This window comes from Electrophorus electricus, chromosome 23, assembly GCF_041902795.1.
Source record: "Electrophorus electricus isolate QZ-2024a chromosome 23, ASM4190279v1, whole genome shotgun sequence".
Taxonomy (NCBI): domain Eukaryota; kingdom Metazoa; phylum Chordata; class Actinopteri; order Gymnotiformes; family Gymnotidae; genus Electrophorus; species Electrophorus electricus.
In genome coordinates, this window is record NC_137519.1 from 1,048,838 (window position 1) to 1,067,825 (window position 18,988).

At 42.0% G+C, this 18,988-nt stretch overlaps 5 non-coding genes across 5 annotated transcripts; all 5 read right to left on the reverse strand.

Moving 5' to 3' along the window:
* Positions 1–1,320: 1,320 nt before the first annotated feature.
* Positions 1,321–1,392, reverse strand: trnap-cgg (transfer RNA proline (anticodon CGG)). Its single transcript has one exon. It is a non-coding gene; the product is annotated as a tRNA-Pro (tRNA).
* A 9,438-nt stretch (positions 1,393–10,830) lies between these two features.
* On the reverse strand, positions 10,831–10,902 carry trnap-ugg (transfer RNA proline (anticodon UGG)). Its single transcript has one exon. It is a non-coding gene; the product is annotated as a tRNA-Pro (tRNA).
* Positions 10,903–13,226: 2,324 nt separating this feature from the next.
* Positions 13,227–13,298, reverse strand: trnap-ugg (transfer RNA proline (anticodon UGG)). Its single transcript has one exon. It is a non-coding gene; the product is annotated as a tRNA-Pro (tRNA).
* Positions 13,299–15,622: 2,324 nt separating this feature from the next.
* trnap-ugg (transfer RNA proline (anticodon UGG)) lies at positions 15,623–15,694 on the reverse strand. Its single transcript has one exon. It is a non-coding gene; the product is annotated as a tRNA-Pro (tRNA).
* A 2,961-nt stretch (positions 15,695–18,655) lies between these two features.
* On the reverse strand, positions 18,656–18,727 carry trnap-ugg (transfer RNA proline (anticodon UGG)). The gene has a single exon. It is a non-coding gene; the product is annotated as a tRNA-Pro (tRNA).
* Positions 18,728–18,988: the final 261 nt, after the last annotated feature.

Sequence of the window (18,988 nt, forward strand, 5' to 3'; positions counted from 1 at the left end):
GTTCCGGTCCCTTAGATCTTCCACCATACAAAGGTTAGTCTCAAGGCTAATCTAATTTGATTGTTACAGTTAAGACAGCATATTTAAATAGCCTGTGAAAAAACACTCCTAAGTCTATCGCACTAATACTTTGACTCAGCAAAATTCACTTTTTAAAAATCACTCTCGAAGCCTCCGTGCCAACCCTTTAACCTATATCCAGCAAACTCACTGGCTGTAAACTAGGCCTTTGTCTCATAGATCCCAGTGAGTTGCTTAGCCTGTGAAAACCACACTGGCAATGACATGGCAAAACACACTTTAAAAAAAAAACCCACACAATGCATGTGCATCGATGAGTTGACCTAGCCGTACAAAAATCAAGAACTTTAATCCAGGCATTGGACAGATGGATGACATTAAGTTTGAAAGCCCTAGCTTTAAAGTTGCTGGTTGGGTGACACTGTGCATTTCTCTATAAAAATAGATGTCTGATACAGCCCACTGCTCGTTGTGACCTTCCACGTGTTAAGCTCACTTAGGCATTCTTGGGAGGCCTTAACATCAAAGGTATGATCATTTCAGCCCTTTGCAATGTTTTTAGCTATGTTGTGGTCCCGCCAGAGCTAATTTTCCAACTTCACCACACATGGTACTAAAATATGTGTCTCTAATATTTACCAAAGCTCAAGCCAGTTCCGGTCCCTTAGATCTTCCACCATACAAAGGTTAGTCGCAAGGCTAATCTAATTTGATTGTTACAGTTAAGACAGCATATTTAAATAGCCTGTTAAAAAAACACTCCTAAGTCTAGCGCACTAATACTTTGACTCAGCAAAATTCACTTTTTAAAAATCACCCTCGAAGCCTCCGTGCCAACCCTTTAACCTATCTCCAGCAAACTCATTGGCTATAAACTAGTCCTTAGTCTCATAGAGCCCACTGAGTTGCTTAGCCTGTGAAAACCTCACTGGCAATGACATGGCAAAACACACATTAAAAAAACCCCCACACAATGCATGTGCATCAGTGAGTTGACCTAGCCGTACAAAACTCAAGGACTTTAATCCAGGCATTGGACAGATGGATGATATTAAGTTTGAAATCCCTAGCTTTAAAGTTGCTGGTTGGGTGACACTGTGCATTTCTCTGTAAAAACAGACGTCAGGTTTAGGTGATTGTTACCTAAGTAAATTCCTTAAAACCTAACAAGCAAATTCTGGCTTAGATCACCAGGACAGGAAGTGTGCACTCTTGTATTGTCTGAAGTTGGACACTACTTAGCATAATCTTAAAGGAGTTTCCTCGCTCTAACATCAGTCAGAGATTTGAGGTGAAGGCGGGCTTGTCCGGGAATTGAACCCGGGACCTCTCACACCCGAAGCGAGAATCATACCTCTAGACCAACAAGCCTTTTCACACCCCCCTATAGTCCCCTTTTTACTGGACATTTGAAAGAAACAGAAGTCAGGGGCCCAGCACTTTTCAGAAAGGGCCACTAATAAATGGTGCCAGACACCTGTGGATCTAAAGTAAGGAAATGGGGCTCGTCCGGGATTTGAAACCGGGACCTCTCGCACCCTAACCAAGAATCATACGCCTAGACCAACCAGCCCGTGTTGGCAGTTTCCATTGATTGATTTTTCGATTTCTGGCTGAAGTCCACATTTGGACACCTTCTGCTAGCCGGCACGCCATTGAAGGCCGAAAGAATGCAAGCCATCTGCTCGTTGTGACCTTCCATATGCTGATATCCCTTAGGCATTCTTGAGAGGCCTTAACATCAAAGGTATAATAATTTCAGCCCATTGCATTGTTTTTGGCTATGCTGTGGTTCCGCCAAAGCTGAATCAAGGCCATGGCCAGATGGAGCATGCCGAGATTTGTGATGCTGCATCAAATGGCTTAGATTTTATTCACCTTTGAAAAGAAGCATTGGCAATGACTCATAAAAATGCACTTTTTAAAAATCGCTGTGGAAGCCGGGGCGCGCCAGCCCTTTAACCTATCTCTAGCAAATTCACTGGCTATAAACTAGGCCTTGGTCTGATAGAGCCCACTGAGTTGCTTAGCCTGTGAAAACCACACTGGCAATGACATGGGAAAACACACTTAAAAAACCCCCCACAATGCATGTGCATCAATGAGTAGAGCTAGCCGTACAAATCTCAAGGACATTAATACAGGCATTGGACAGATGGTTGACATTAAGTTTGAAAGCTCTAGTAAATTGGTAAATATTTGAGAAACATATTTTAGTACCAGATGTGGGGAAGTTGGAAAATCAGATCTGGCGGATGATCATTTCAGCGCTTTGCAATGTTTTTGGCTATGCTGTGGTTCCGCCAGAGCTGATTTTCCAACTTCACCACACATGGTACTAAAATATGTGTCTCTAATATTTACCAAAGCTCAAGCCAGGTCTAGTCCCTTAAATCTTCCACCCTACAAAGTTTAGTCGCAAGGCTAATCTAATTTGATTGTTACAGTTAAGACAGCATATTTAAATAGCCTGTGAAAAAACACTCCTAAGTCTAGCGCACTAATACTTTGACTCAGCAAAATGCACTTTTTAAAAATCACTCTTGAAGCCTGCATGCCAACCTTTTAACCTTTCTCCAGCAAACTCACTGGCTATAAACTAAGTCTTAGTCTCATAGAGCCCAGTGAGTTGCTTAGCCTGTGAAAACCACACTGGCAATGACATGGCAAAACAGACTTAAAAAATAAAACCCGACAATGCATGTGCATCAATGATTTGACCTAGCCTTACAAAAATCAAGGACTTTAATCCAGGCATTGGACAGATGGATGACATTCAGTTTAAAAGCCCTAGCTTTAAAGTTGCTGGTTGGGTGACACTGTGCATTTCACTGTAAAAATAGACATCTGATAGACCCCACTGCTCGTTGTGACCTTCCACATGCTAAGCGCTCTTAGGCATTCTTGAGAGGCCTTAACATCAAAGGTATGATCATTTCAGCCCTTTGCACTGTTTTTGGCTATGCTGTGGTTCCGCCAAAGCTGAATCAAGGCCATGGCCAGATGGAGCATGCCGAGGTTTGTGATGCTGCATCAAATGGCTTAGATTTTATTCACCTTTGAAAAGAAGCATTGGCAATGACTCAGCAAAATGCACTTTTTAAAAATCACTGTGGAAGCCGGGGCGCGCCAGCCCTTTAACCTATCTCTATCAAATTCACTGGCTATAAACTAGGCCTTGATCTGATAGAGCCCACTGAGTTGCTTAGCCTGTGAAAACCACACTGGCAATGACATGGGAAAACACACTTAATAAAAACCCCACAATGCATGTGCATCAATGAGTAGAGCTAGCCGTACAAATCTCAAGGACATTAATACAGGCATTGGACAGATGGTTGACATTAAGTTTGAAAGTTCTAGTAAATTGGTAAATATTTGGTACATATTAGAGACACATATTTTAGTACCATGTGTGGGGAAGTTGGAAAATCAGCTCTGGCGGATGATCATTTCAGCGCTTTGCAATGTTTTTGGCTATGCTGTGGTTCCGCCAGAGCTGATTTTCCAACTTCACCACACATGGTACTAAAATATGTGTCTCTAATATTTACCAAAGCTCAAGCCAGTTCTGGTCCCTTAAATCTTCCACCCTACAAAGTTTAGTCGCAAGGCTAATCTAATTTGATTGTTACAGTTAAGACAGCATATTTAAATAGCCTGTGAAAAAACACTCCTAAGTCTAGCGCACTAATACTTTGAATAAGCAAAATGCACATTTTAAAAATCACTCTCGAAGCCTCCGTGCCAACCCTTTAACCTATCTCCAGCAAACTCACTAGCTACAAACTAGGACTTAGTCTCATAGAGCCCAGTGAGTTGCTTAGCCTGTGAAAACCACACTGGCAATGACATGGCAAAACACACTTTAAAAAAAAAACCCCACAATGCATATGCATCGATGAGTTGACCTAGCCGTACAAAAATCAAGGACTTTAATCCAGGCATTGGACAGATGGATGACATTAAGTTTGAAAGCCCTAGCTTTAAAGTTGCTGGTTGGGTGACACTGTGCATTTCTCTATAAAAATAGATGTCTGATACAGCCCACTGCTCGTTGTGACCTTCCACGTGTTAAGCTCACTTAGGCATTCTTGGGAGGCCTTAACATCAAAGGTATGATCATTTCAGCCCTTTGCACTGTTTTTGGCTATGTTGTGGTCCCGCCAGAGCTAATTTTCCAACTTCACCACACATGGTACTAAAATATGTGTCTCTAATATTTACCAAAGCTCAAGCCAGTTCCGGTCCCTTAGATCTTCCACCATACAAAGGTTAGTCGCAAGGCTAATCTAATTTGATTGTTACAGTTAAGACAGCATATTTAAATAGCCTGTTAAAAAACACTCCTAAGTCTAGCGCACTAATACTTTGACTCAGCAAAATTCACTTTTTAAAAATCACTCTCGAAGCCTCCGTGCCAACCCTTTAACCTATCTCCAGCAAACTCATTGGCTATAAACTAGTCCTTAGTCTCATAGAGCCCACTGAGTTGCTTAGCCTGTGAAAACCTTACTGGCAATGACATGGCAAAACACACAGTAAAAAAAAACCCACACAATGCATGTGCATCAGTGAGTTGACCTAGCCGTACAAAACTCAAGGACTTTAATCCAGGCATTGGACAGATGGATGATATTAAGTTTGAAATCCCTAGCTTTAAAGTTGCTGGTTGGGTGTCACTGTGCATTTCACTGTAAAAATAGACATCTGATAGAGCCCAATGCTCGTCGTGACCTTCCACCTGCTAAGCTCTCTTAGGCATTCTTGAGAGGCCTTAACATCAAATGTATAATCATTTCAGCCCTTTGCAATGTTTTTGGCTATGCTCTCGTTCCGCCAGAGCTGATTTTCCAACTTCACCACACATGGCACTAAAATATGTGTCTCTAATATTTACCAAAGCTCAAGCCAGTTCCGGTCCCTTAGATCTTCCACCATACAAAGGTTAGTCTCAAGGCTAATCTAATTTGATTGTTACAGTTAAGACAGCATATTTAAATAGCCTGTGAAAAAACACTCCTAAGTCTATCGCACTAATACTTTGACTCAGCAAAATTCACTTTTTAAAAATCACTCTCGAAGCCTCCGTGCCAACCCTTTAACCTATATCCAGCAAACTCACTGGCTGTAAACTAGGCCTTTGTCTCATAGATCCCAGTGAGTTGCTTAGCCTGTGAAAACCACACTGGCAATGACATGGCAAAACACACTTTAAAAAAAAAACCCACACAATGCATGTGCATCGATGAGTTGACCTAGCCGTACAAAAATCAAGAACTTTAATCCAGGCATTGGACAGATGGATGACATTAAGTTTGAAAGCCCTAGCTTTAAAGTTGCTGGTTGGGTGACACTGTGCATTTCTCTATAAAAATAGATGTCTGATACAGCCCACTGCTCGTTGTGACCTTCCACGTGTTAAGCTCACTTAGGCATTCTTGGGAGGCCTTAACATCAAAGGTATGATCATTTCAGCCCTTTGCAATGTTTTTAGCTATGTTGTGGTCCCGCCAGAGCTAATTTTCCAACTTCACCACACATGGTACTAAAATATGTGTCTCTAATATTTACCAAAGCTCAAGCCAGTTCCGGTCCCTTAGATCTTCCACCATACAAAGGTTAGTCGCAAGGCTAATCTAATTTGATTGTTACAGTTAAGACAGCATATTTAAATAGCCTGTTAAAAAAACACTCCTAAGTCTAGCGCACTAATACTTTGACTCAGCAAAATTCACTTTTTAAAAATCACCCTCGAAGCCTCCGTGCCAACCCTTTAACCTATCTCCAGCAAACTCATTGGCTATAAACTAGTCCTTAGTCTCATAGAGCCCACTGAGTTGCTTAGCCTGTGAAAACCTCACTGGCAATGACATGGCAAAACACACATTAAAAAAACCCCCACACAATGCATGTGCATCAGTGAGTTGACCTAGCCGTACAAAACTCAAGGACTTTAATCCAGGCATTGGACAGATGGATGATATTAAGTTTGAAATCCCTAGCTTTAAAGTTGCTGGTTGGGTGACACTGTGCATTTCTCTGTAAAAACAGACGTCAGGTTTAGGTGATTGTTACCTAAGTAAATTCCTTAAAACCTAACAAGCAAATTCTGGCTTAGATCACCAGGACAGGAAGTGTGCACTCTTGTATTGTCTGAAGTTGGACACTACTTAGCATAATCTTAAAGGAGTTTCCTCGCTCTAACATCAGTCAGAGATTTGAGGTGAAGGCGGGCTTGTCCGGGAATTGAACCCGGGACCTCTCACACCCGAAGCGAGAATCATACGCCTAGACCAACCAGCCCGTGTTGGCAGTTTCCATTGATTGATTTTTCGATTTCTGGCTGAAGTCCACATTTGGACACCTTCTGCTAGCCGGCACGCCATTGAAGGCCGAAAGAATGCAAGCCATCTGCTCGTTGTGACCTTCCATATGCTGATATCCCTTAGGCATTCTTGAGAGGCCTTAACATCAAAGGTATAATAATTTCAGCCCATTGCATTGTTTTTGGCTATGCTGTGGTTCCGCCAAAGCTGAATCAAGGCCATGGCCAGATGGAGCATGCCGAGATTTGTGATGCTGCATCAAATGGCTTAGATTTTATTCACCTTTGAAAAGAAGCATTGGCAATGACTCATAAAAATGCACTTTTTAAAAATCGCTGTGGAAGCCGGGGCGCGCCAGCCCTTTAACCTATCTCTAGCAAATTCACTGGCTATAAACTAGGCCTTGGTCTGATAGAGCCCACTGAGTTGCTTAGCCTGTGAAAACCACACTGGCAATGACATGGGAAAACACACTTAAAAAACCCCCCACAATGCATGTGCATCAATGAGTAGAGCTAGCCGTACAAATCTCAAGGACATTAATACAGGCATTGGACAGATGGTTGACATTAAGTTTGAAAGCTCTAGTAAATTGGTAAATATTTGAGAAACATATTTTAGTACCAGATGTGGGGAAGTTGGAAAATCAGATCTGGCGGATGATCATTTCAGCGCTTTGCAATGTTTTTGGCTATGCTGTGGTTCCGCCAGAGCTGATTTTCCAACTTCACCACACATGGTACTAAAATATGTGTCTCTAATATTTACCGACGCTCAAGCCATTTCCGGTCCCTTAGATTTTCCACCCTACAAAGTTTAGTCGCAAGCCTAATCTAATTTGATTGTTACAGTTAAGACAGCATATTTAAATAGCCTGTTAAAAAACACTCCTAAGTCTAGCGCACTAATACTTTAACTCAGCAAAATGCACTTTTTAAAAATCACTCTCGAAGCCTGCATGCCAACCCTTTAACCTTTCTCCAGCAAACTCACTGGCTATAAACTAGGTCTTAGTCTCATAGAGCCCAGTGAGTTGCTTAGCCTGTGAAAACCACACTGGCAATGACATGGCAAAACAGACTTAAAAAATAAAACCCGACAATGCATGTGCATCAATGATTTGACCTAGCCTTACAAAAATCAAGGACTTTAATCCAGGCATTGGACAGATGGATGACATTCAGTTTAAAAGCCCTAGCTTTAAAGTTGCTGGTTGGGTGACACTGTGCATTTCACTGTAAAAATAGACATCTGATAGACCCTACTGCTCGTTGTGACCTTCCACATGCTAAGCGCTCTTAGGCATTCTTGAGAGGCCTTAACATCAAAGGTATGATCATTTCAGCCCTTTGCACTGTTTTTGGCTATGCTGTGGTTCCGCCAAAGCTGAATCAAGGCCATGGCCAGATGGAGCATGCCGAGGTTTGTGATGCTGCATCAAATGGCTTAGATTTTATTCACCTTTGAAAAGAAGCATTGGCAATGACTCAGCAAAATGCACTTTTTAAAAATCACTGTGGAAGCCGGGGCGCGCCAGCCCTTTAACCTATCTCTATCAAATTCACTGGCTATAAACTAGGCCTTGATCTGATAGAGCCCACTGAGTTGCTTAGCCTGTGAAAACCACACTGGCAATGACATGGGAAAACACACTTAATAAAAACCCCACAATGCATGTGCATCAATGAGTAGAGCTAGCCGTACAAATCTCAAGGACATTAATACAGGCATTGGACAGATGGTTGACATTAAGTTTGAAAGTTCTAGTAAATTGGTAAATATTTGGTACATATTAGAGACACATATTTTAGTACCATGTGTGGGGAAGTTGGAAAATCAGCTCTGGCGGATGATCATTTCAGCGCTTTGCAATGTTTTTGGCTATGCTGTGGTTCCGCCAGAGCTGATTTTCCAACTTCACCACACATGGTACTAAAATATGTGTCTCTAATATTTACCAAAGCTCAAGCCAGGTCTGGTCCCTTAAATCTTCCTCCCTACAAAGTTTAGTCGCATGGCTAATCTAATTTGATTGTTACAGTTAAGACAGCATATTTAAATAGCCTGTGAAAAAACACTCCTAAGTCTAGCGCACTAATACTTTGACTCAGCAAAATGCACTTTTTAAAAATCACTCTTGAAGCCTGCATGCCAACCTTTTAACCTTTCTCCAGCAAACTCACTGGCTATAAACTAGGTCTTAGTCTCATAGAGCCCAGTGAGTTGCTTAGCCTGTGAAAACCACACTGGCAATGACATGGCAAAACAGACTTAAAAAATAAAACCCGACAATGCATGTGCATCAATGATTTGACCTAGCCTTACAAAAATCAAGGACTTTAATCCAGGCATTGGACAGATGGATGACATTCAGTTTAAAAGCCCTAGCTTTAAAGTTGCTGGTTGGGTGACACTGTGCATTTCACTGTAAAAATAGACATCTGATAGACCCCACTGCTCGTTGTGACCTTCCACATGCTAAGCGCTCTTAGGCATTCTTGAGAGGCCTTAACATCAAAGGTATGATCATTTCAGCCCTTTGCACTGTTTTTGGCTATGCTGTGGTTCCGCCAAAGCTGAATCAAGGCCATGGCCAGATGGAGCATGCCGAGGTTTGTGATGCTGCATCAAATGGCTTAGATTTTATTCACCTTTGAAAAGAAGCATTGGCAATGACTCAGCAAAATGCACTTTTTAAAAATCACTGTCGAAGCCGGGGCGCGCCAGCCCTTTAACCTATCTCTATCAAATTCACTGGCTATAAACTAGGCCTTGATCTGATAGAGCCCACTGAGTTGCTTAGCCTGTGAAAACCACACTGGCAATGACATGGGAAAACACACTTAATAAAAACCCCACAATGCATGTGCATCAATGAGTAGAGCTAGCCGTACAAATCTCAAGGACATTAATACAGGCATTGGAAAGATGGTTGACATTAAGTTTGAAAGTTCTAGTAAATTGGTAAATATTTGGTACATATTAGAGACACATATTTTAGTACCATGTGTGGGGAAGTTGGAAAATCAGCTCTGGCGGATGATCATTTCAGCGCTTTGCAATGTTTTTGGCTATGCTGTGGTTCCGCCAGAGCTGATTTTCCAACTTCACCACACATGGTACTAAAATATGTGTCTCTAATATTTACCAAAGCTCAAGCTAGTTCTGGTCCCTCAAATCTTCCACCCTACAAAGTTTAGTCGCAAGGCTAATCTAATTTGATTGTAACAGTTAAGACAGCATATTTAAATAGCCTGTGAAAAAACACTCCTAAGTCTAGCGCACTAATACTTTGACTCAGCAAAATGCACTTTTTAAAAATCACTCTTGAAGCCTGCATGCCAACCTTTTAACCTTTCTCCAGCAAACTCACTGGCTATAAACTAGGTCTAAGTCTCATAGAGCCCAGTGAGTTGCTTAGCCTGTGAAAACCACACTGGCAATGACATGGCAAAACACACTTAAAAAATAAAACCCGACAATGAATGTGCATCAATGATTTGACCTAGCCTTACAAAAATCAAGGACTTTAATCCAGGCATTGGACAGATGGATGACATTCAGTTTGAAAGCCCTAGCTTTAAAGTTGCTGGTTGGGTGACACTGTGCATTTCTCTATAAAAATAGATGTCTGATACAGCCCACTGCTCGTTGTGACCTTCCACGTGTTAAGCTCACTTAGGCATTCTTGGGAGGCCTTAACATCAAAGGTATGATCATTTCAGCCCTTTGCAATGTTTTTGGCTATGTTGTGGTCCCGCCAGAGCTAATTTTCCAACTTCACCACACATGGTACTAAAATATGTGTCTCTAATATTTACCAAAGCTCAAGCCAGTTCCGGTCCCTTAGATCTTCCACCATACAAAGGTTAGTCGCAAGGCTAATCTAATTTGATTGTTACAGTTAAGACAGCATATTTAAATAGCCTGTTAAAAAACACTCCTAAGTCTAGCGCACTAATACTTTGACTCAGCAAAATTCACTTTTTAAAAATCACTCTCGAAGCCTCCGTGCCAACCCTTTAACCTATCTCCAGCAAACTCATTGGCTATAAACTAGTCCTTAGTCTCATAGAGCCCACTGAGTTGCTTAGCCTGTGAAAACCACACTGGCAATGACATGGCAAAACACACATTAAAAAAAACCCCACACAATGCATGTGCATCAGTGAGTTGACCTATCCGTACAAAACTCAAGGACTTTCATCCAGGCATTGGACAGATGGATGATATTAAGTTTGAAATCCCTAGCTTTAAAGTTGCTGGTTGGGTGACACTGTGCATTTCTCTGTAAAAACAGACATCAGGTTTAGGTGATTGTTACCTAAGTAAATTCCTTAAAACCTAACAAGCAAATTCTGGCTTAGATCACCAGGACAGGAAGTGGGCACTCTTGTATTGTCTCAAGTTGGACACTACTTAGCATAATCTTAAAGTAGTTTCCTCGCTCTAACATCAGTCAGAGATTTGAGGTTAAGGCGGGCTTGTCCGGGAATTGAACCCGGGACCTCTCACACCCAAAGCGAGAATCATACCTCTAGACCAACAAGCCTTTTCACACCCCCCTATAGTCCCCTTTTTACTGGACATTTGAAAGAAACAGAAGTCAGGGGCCCAGAACTTTTCAGAAAGGGCCACTAATAAATGGTGCCAGACACCTGTGGATCTAAAGTAAGGAAATGGGGCTCGTCCGGGATTTGAAACCGGGACCTCTCGCACCCTAACCAAGAATCATACGCCTAGACCAACCAGCCTGTGTTGGCAGTTTCCATTGATTGATTTTTCGATTTCTGGCTGAAGTCCACATTTGGACACCTTCTGCTAGCCGGCACGCCATTGAAGGCCGAAAGAATGCAAGCCATCTGCTCGTTGTGACCTTCCATATGCTGATATCCCTTAGGCATTCTTGAGAGGCCTTAACATCAAAGGTATAATAATTTCAGCCCATTGCATTGTTTTTGGCTATGCTGTGGTTCCGCCAAAGCTGAATCAAGGCCATGGCCAGATGGAGCATGCCGAGTTTTGTGATGCTGCATCAAATGGCTTAGATTTTATTCACCTTTGAAAAGAAGCATTGGCAATGACTCATTAAAATGCACTTTTTAAAAATCGCTGTGGAAGCCGGGGCGCGCCAGCCCTTTAACCTATCTCTAGCAAATTCACTGGCTATAAACTAGGCCTTGGTCTGATAGAGCCCACTGAGTTGCTTAGCCTGTGAAAACCACACTGGCAATGACATGGGAAAACACACTTAAAAAAAACCCCAAAATGCATGTGCATCAATGAGTAGAGCTAGCCGTACAAATCTCAAGGACATTAATACAGGCATTGGACAGATGGTTGACATTAAGTTTGAAAGTTCTAGTAAATTGGTAAATTCTTGAGACACATATTTTAGTACCAGGTGTGGGGAAGTTGGAAAACAGCTCTGGCGGATGATCATTTCTGCGCTTTGCAATGTTTTTGGCTATGCTGTGGTTCCGCCAGAGCTGATTTTCCAACTTCACCACACATGGTACTAAAATATGTGTCTCTAATATTTACCAAAGCTCAAGCCAGTTCTGGTCCCTCAAATCTTCCACCCTACAAAGTTTAGTCACAAGGCTAATCTAATTTGATTGTTACAGTTAAGACAGCATATTTAAATAGCCTGTGAAAAAACACTCCTAAGTCTAGCGCACTAATACTTTGACTCAGCAAAATGCACTTTTTAAAAATCACTCTTGAAGCCTGCATGCCAACCTTTTAACCTTTCTCCAGCAAACTCACTGGCTATAAACTAGGTCTAAGTCTCATAGAGCCCAGTGAGTTGCTTAGCCTGTGAAAACCACACTGGCAATGACATGGCAAAACACACTTAAAAAATAAAACCCGACAATGCATGTGCATCAATGATTTGACCTAGCCTTACAAAAATCAAGGACTTTAATCCAGGCATTGGACAGATGGATGACATTCAGTTTGAAAGCCCTAGCTTTAAAGTTGCTGGTTGGGTGACACTGTGCATTTCTCTATAAAAATAGATGTCTGATACAGCCCACTGCTCGTTGTGACCTTCCACGTGTTAAGCTCACTTAGGCATTCTTGGGAGGCCTTAACATCAAAGGTATGATCATTTCAGCCCTTTGCAATGTTTTTGGCTATGTTGTGGTCCCGCCAGAGCTAATTTTCCAACTTCACCACACATGGTACTAAAATATGTGTCTCTAATATTTACCAAAGCTCAAGCCAGTTCCGGTCCCTTAGATCTTCCACCATACAAAGGTTAGTCGCAAGGCTAATCTAATTTGATTGTTACAGTTAAGACAGCATATTTAAATAGCCTGTTAAAAAACACTCCTAAGTCTAGCGCACTAATACTTTGACTCAGCAAAATTCACTTTTTAAAAATCACTCTCGAAGCCTCCGTGCCAACCCTTTAACCTATCTCCAGCAAACTCATTGGCTATAAACTAGTCCTTAGTCTCATAGAGCCCACTGAGTTGCTTAGCCTGTGAAAACCACACTGGCAATGACATGGCAAAACACACATTAAAAAAAGCCCCACACAATGCATGTGCATCAGTGAGTTGACCTATCCGTACAAAACTCAAGGACTTTCATCCAGGCATTGGACAGATGGATGATATTAAGTTTGAAATCCCTAGCTTTAAAGTTGCTGGTTGGGTGACACTGTGCATTTCTCTGTAAAAACAGACATCAGGTTTAGGTGATTGTTACCTAAGTAAATTCCTTAAAACCTAACAAGCAAATTCTGGCTTAGATCACCAGGACAGGAAGTGGGCACTCTTGTATTGTCTCAAGTTGGACACTACTTAGCATAATCTTAAAGTAGTTTCCTCGCTCTAACATCAGTCAGAGATTTGAGGTTAAGGCGGGCTTGTCCGGGAATTGAACCCGGGACCTCTCACACCCAAAGCGAGAATCATACCTCTAGACCAACAAGCCTTTTCACACCCCCCTATAGTCCCCTTTTTACTGGACATTTGAAAGAAACAGAAGTCAGGGGCCCAGAACTTTTCAGAAAGGGCCACTAATAAATGGTGCCAGACACCTGTGGATCTAAAGTAAGGAAATGGGGCTCGTCCGGGATTTGAAACCGGGACCTCTCGCACCCTAACCAAGAATCATACGCCTAGACCAACCAGCCTGTGTTGGCAGTTTCCATTGATTGATTTTTCGATTTCTGGCTGAAGTCCACATTTGGACACCTTCTGCTAGCCGGCACGCCATTGAAGGCCGAAAGAATGCAAGCCATCTGCTCGTTGTGACCTTCCATATGCTGATATCCCTTAGGCATTCTTGAGAGGCCTTAACATCAAAGGTATAATAATTTCAGCCCATTGCATTGTTTTTGGCTATGCTGTGGTTCCGCCAAAGCTGAATCAAGGCCATGGCCAGATGGAGCATGCCGAGTTTTGTGATGCTGCATCAAATGGCTTAGATTTTATTCACCTTTGAAAAGAAGCATTGGCAATGACTCATTAAAATGCACTTTTTAAAAATCGCTGTGGAAGCCGGGGCGCGCCAGCCCTTTAACCTATCTCTAGCAAATTCACTGGCTATAAACTAGGCCTTGGTCTGATAGAGCCCACTGAGTTGCTTAGCCTGTGAAAACCACACTGGCAATGACATGGGAAAACACACTTAAAAAAAACCCCAAAATGCATGTGCATCAATGAGTAGAGCTAGCCGTACAAATCTCAAGGACATTAATACAGGCATTGGACAGATGGTTGACATTAAGTTTGAAAGTTCTAGTAAATTGGTAAATTCTTGAGACACATATTTTAGTACCAGGTGTGGGGAAGTTGGAAAACAGCTCTGGCGGATGATCATTTCTGCGCTTTGCAATGTTTTTGGCTATGCTGTGGTTCCGCCAGAGCTGATTTTCCAACTTCACCACACATGGTACTAAAATATGTGTCTCTAATATTTACCAAAGCTCAAGCCAGTTCTGGTCCCTCAAATCTTCCACCCTACAAAGTTTAGTCACAAGGCTAATCTAATTTGATTGTTACAGTTAAGACAGCATATTTAAATAGCCTGTGAAAAAACACTCCTAAGTCTAGCGCACTAATACTTTGACTCAGCAAAATGCACTTTTTAAAAATCACTCTTGAAGCCTGCATGCCAACCTTTTAACCTTTCTCCAGCAAACTCACTGGCTATAAACTAGGTCTAAGTCTCATAGAGCCCAGTGAGTTGCTTAGCCTGTGAAAACCACACTGGCAATGACATGGCAAAACACACTTAAAAAATAAAACCCGACAATGCATGTGCATCAATGATTTGACCTAGCCTTACAAAAATCAAGGACTTTAATCCAGGCATTGGACAGATGGATGACATTCAGTTTGAAAGCCCTAGCTTTAAAGTTGCTGGTTGGGTGACACTGTGCATTTCTCTATAAAAATAGATGTCTGATACAGCCCACTGCTCGTTGTGACCTTCCACGTGTTAAGCTCACTTAGGCATTCTTGGGAGGCCTTAACATCAAAGGTATGATCATTTCAGCCCTTTGCAATGTTTTTGGCTATGTTGTGGTCCCGCCAGAGCTAATTTTCCAACTTCACCACACATGGTACTAAAATATGTGTCTCTAATATTTACCAAAGCTCAAGCCAGTTCCGGTCCCTTAGATCTTCCACCATACAAAGGTTAGTCGCAAGGCTAATCTAATTTGATTGTTACAGTTAAGACAGCATATTTAAATAGCCTGTTAAAAAACACTCCTAAGTCTAGCGCACTAATACTTTGACTCAGCAAAATTCACTTTTTAAAAATCACTCTCGAAGCCTCCGTGCCAACCCTTTAACCTATCTCCAGCAAACTCATTGGCTATAAACTAGTCCTTAGTCTCATAGAGCCCACTGAGTTGCTTAGCCTGTGAAAACCACACTGGCAATGACATGGCAAAACACACATTAAAAAAAGCCCCACACAATGCATGTGCATCAGTGAGTTGACCTATCCGTACAAAACTCAAGGACTTTCATCCAGGCATTGGACAGATGGATGATATTAAGTTTGAAATCCCTAGCTTTAAAGTTGCTGGTTGGGTGACACTGTGCATTTCTCTGTAAAAACAGACATCAGGTTTAGGTGATTGTTACCTAAGTAAATTCCTTAAAACCTAACAAGCAAATTCTGGCTTAGATCACCAGGACAGGAAGTGGGCACTCTTGTATTGTCTGAAGTTGGACACTACTTAGCATAATCTTAAAGTAGTTTCCTCGCTCTAACATCAATCAGAGATTTGAGGTTAAGGCGGGCTTGTCCGGGAATTGAACCCAGGACCTCTCACACCCAAAGCGAGAATCATACCTCTAGACCAACAAGCCTTTTCACACTCCCCTATAGTCCCCTTTTTACTGGACATTTGAAAGAAACAGAAGTCAGGGGCCCAGAACTTTTCAGAAAGGGCCACTAATAAATGGTGCCAGACACCTGTGGATCTAAAGTAAGGAAATGGGGCTCGTCCGGGATTTGAAACCGGGACCTCTCGCACCCTAACCAAGAATCATACGCCTAGACCAACCAGCCCGTGTTGGCAGTTTCCATTGATTGATTTTTCGATTTCTGGCTGAAGTCCACATTTGGACACCTTCTGCTAGCCGGCACGCCATTGAAGGCCGAAAGAATGCAAGCCATCTGCTCGTTGTGACCTTCCATATGCTGATATCCCTTAGGCATTCTTGAGAGGCCTTAACATCAAAGGTATAATAATTTCAGCCCATTGCATTGTTTTTGGCTATGCTGTGGTTCCGCCAAAGCTGAATCAAGGCCATGGCCAGATGGAGCATGCCGAGTTTTGTGATGCTGCATCAAATGTCTTAGATTTTATTCACCTTTGAAAAGAAGCATTGGCAATGACTCATCAAAATGCACTTTAAATAGCCTGTGAAAAAACAATCCTAAGTCTAGCGCACTAATACTTTGACTCAGCAAAATGCACTTTTTAAAAATCACTCTTGAAGCCTGCATGCCAACCTTTTAACCTTTCTCCAGCAAACTCACTGGCTATAAACTAGGTCTTAGTCTCATAGAGCCCAGTGAGTTGCTTAGCCTGTGAAAACCACACTGGCAATGACATGGCAAAACAGACTTAAAAAATAAAACCCGACAATGCATGTGCATCAATGATTTGACCTAGCCTTACAAAAATCAAGGACTTTAATCCAGGCATTGGACAGATGGATGACATTCAGTTTAAAAGCCCTAGCTTTAAAGTTGCTGGTTGGGTGACACTGTGCATTTCACTGTAAAAATAGACATCTGATAGACCCCACTGCTCGTTGTGACCTTCCACATGCTAAGCGCTCTTAGGCATTCTTGAGAGGCCTTAACATCAAAGGTATGATCATTTCAGCCCTTTGCACTGTTTTTGGCTATGCTGTGGTTCCGCCAAAGCTGAATCAAGGCCATGGCCAGATGGAGCATGCCGAGTTTTGTGATGCTGCATCAAATGGCTTAGATTTTATTCACCTTTGAAAAGAAGCATTGGCAATGACTCAGCAAAATGCACTTTTTAAAAATCACTGTCGAAGCCGGGGCGCGCCAGCCCTTTAACCTATCTCTATCAAATTCACTGGCTATAAACTAGGCCTTGATCTGATAGAGCCCACTGAGTTGCTTAGCCTGTGAAAACCACACTGGCAATGACATGGGAAAACACACTTAATAAAAACCCCACAATGCATGTGCATCAATGAGTAGAGCTAGCCGTACAAATCTCAAGGACATTAATACAGGCATTGGACAGATGGTTGACATTAAGTTTGAAAGTTCTAGTAAATTGGTAAATTCTTGAGACACATATTTTAGTACCAGGTGTGGGGAAGTTGGAAAACAGCTCTGGCGGATGATCATTTCAGCGCTTTGCAATGTTTTTGGCTATGCTGTGGTTCCGCCAGAGCTGATTTTCCAACTTCACCACACATGGTACTAAAATATGTGTCTCTAATATTTACCAAAGCTCAAGCCAGTTCTGGTCCCTCAAATCTTCCACCCTACAAAGTTTAGTCACAAGGCTAATCTAATTTGATTGTTACAGTTAAGACAGCATATTTAAATAGCCTGTGAAAAAACACTCCTAAGTCTAGCGCACTAATACTTTGACTCAGCAAAATGCACTTTTTAAAAATCACTCTTGAAGCCTGCATGCCAACCTTTTAACCTTTCTCCAGCAAACTCACTGGCTATAAACTAGGTCTAAGTCTCATAGAGCCCAGTGAGTTGCTTAGCCTGTGAAAACCACACTGGCAATGACATGGCAAAACACACTTAAAAAATAAAACCCGACAATGCATGTGCATCAATGATTTGACCTAGCCTTACAAAAATCAAGGACTTTAATCCAGGCATTGGACAGATGGATGACATTCAGTTTGAAAGCCCTAGCTTTAAAGTTGCTGGTTGGGTGACACTGTGCATTTCTCTATAAAAATAGATGTCTGATACAGCCCACTGCTCGTTGTGACCTTCCACGTGTTAAGCTCACTTAGGCATTCTTGGGAGGCCTTAACATCAAAGGTATGATCATTTCAGCCCTTTGCAATGTTTTTGGCTATGTTGTGGTCCCGCCAGAGCTAATTTTCCAACTTCACCACACATGGTACTAAAATATGTGTCTCTAATATTTACCAAAGCTCAAGCCAGTTCCGGTCCCTTAGATCTTCCACCATACAAAGGTTAGTCGCAAGGCTAATCTAATTTGATTGTTACAGTTAAGACAGCATATTTAAATAGCCTGTTAAAAAACACTCCTAAGTCTAGCGCACTAATACTTTGACTCAGCAAAATTCACTTTTTAAAAATCACTCTCGAAGCCTCCGTGCCAACCCTTTAACCTATCTCCAGCAAACTCATTGGCTATAAACTAGTCCTTAGTCTCATAGAGCCCACTGAGTTGCTTAGCCTGTGAAAACCACACTGGCAATGACATGGCAAAACACACATTAAAAAAAGCCCCACACAATGCATGTGCATCAGTGAGTTGACCTATCCGTACAAAACTCAAGGACTTTCATCCAGGCATTGGACAGATGGATGATATTAAGTTTGAAATCCCTAGCTTTAAAGTTGCTGGTTGGGTGACACTGTGCATTTCTCTGTAAAAACAGACATCAAGTTTAGGTGATTGTTACCTAAGTAAATTCCTTAAAACCTAACAAGCAAATTCTGGCTTAGATCACCAGGACAGGAAGTGGGCACTCTTGTATTGTCTGAAGTTGGACACTACTTAGCATAATCTTAAAGTAGTTTCCTCGCTCTAACATCAATCAGAGATTTGAGGTTAAGGCGGGCTTGTCCGGGAATTGAACCCAGGACCTCTCACACCCAAAGCGAGAATCATACCTCTAGACCAACAAGCCTTTTCACACTCCCCTATAGTCCCCTTTTTACTGGACATTTGAAAGAAACAGAAGTCAGGGGCCCAGAACTTTTCAGAAAGGGCCACTAATAAATGGTGCCAGACACCTGTGGATCTAAAGTAAGGAAATGGGGCTCGTCCGGGATTTGAAACCGGGACCTCTCGCACCCTAACCAAGAATCATACGCCTAGACCAACCAGCCCGTGTTGGCAGTTTCCATTGATTGATTTTTCGATTTCTGGCTGAAGTCCACATTTGGAC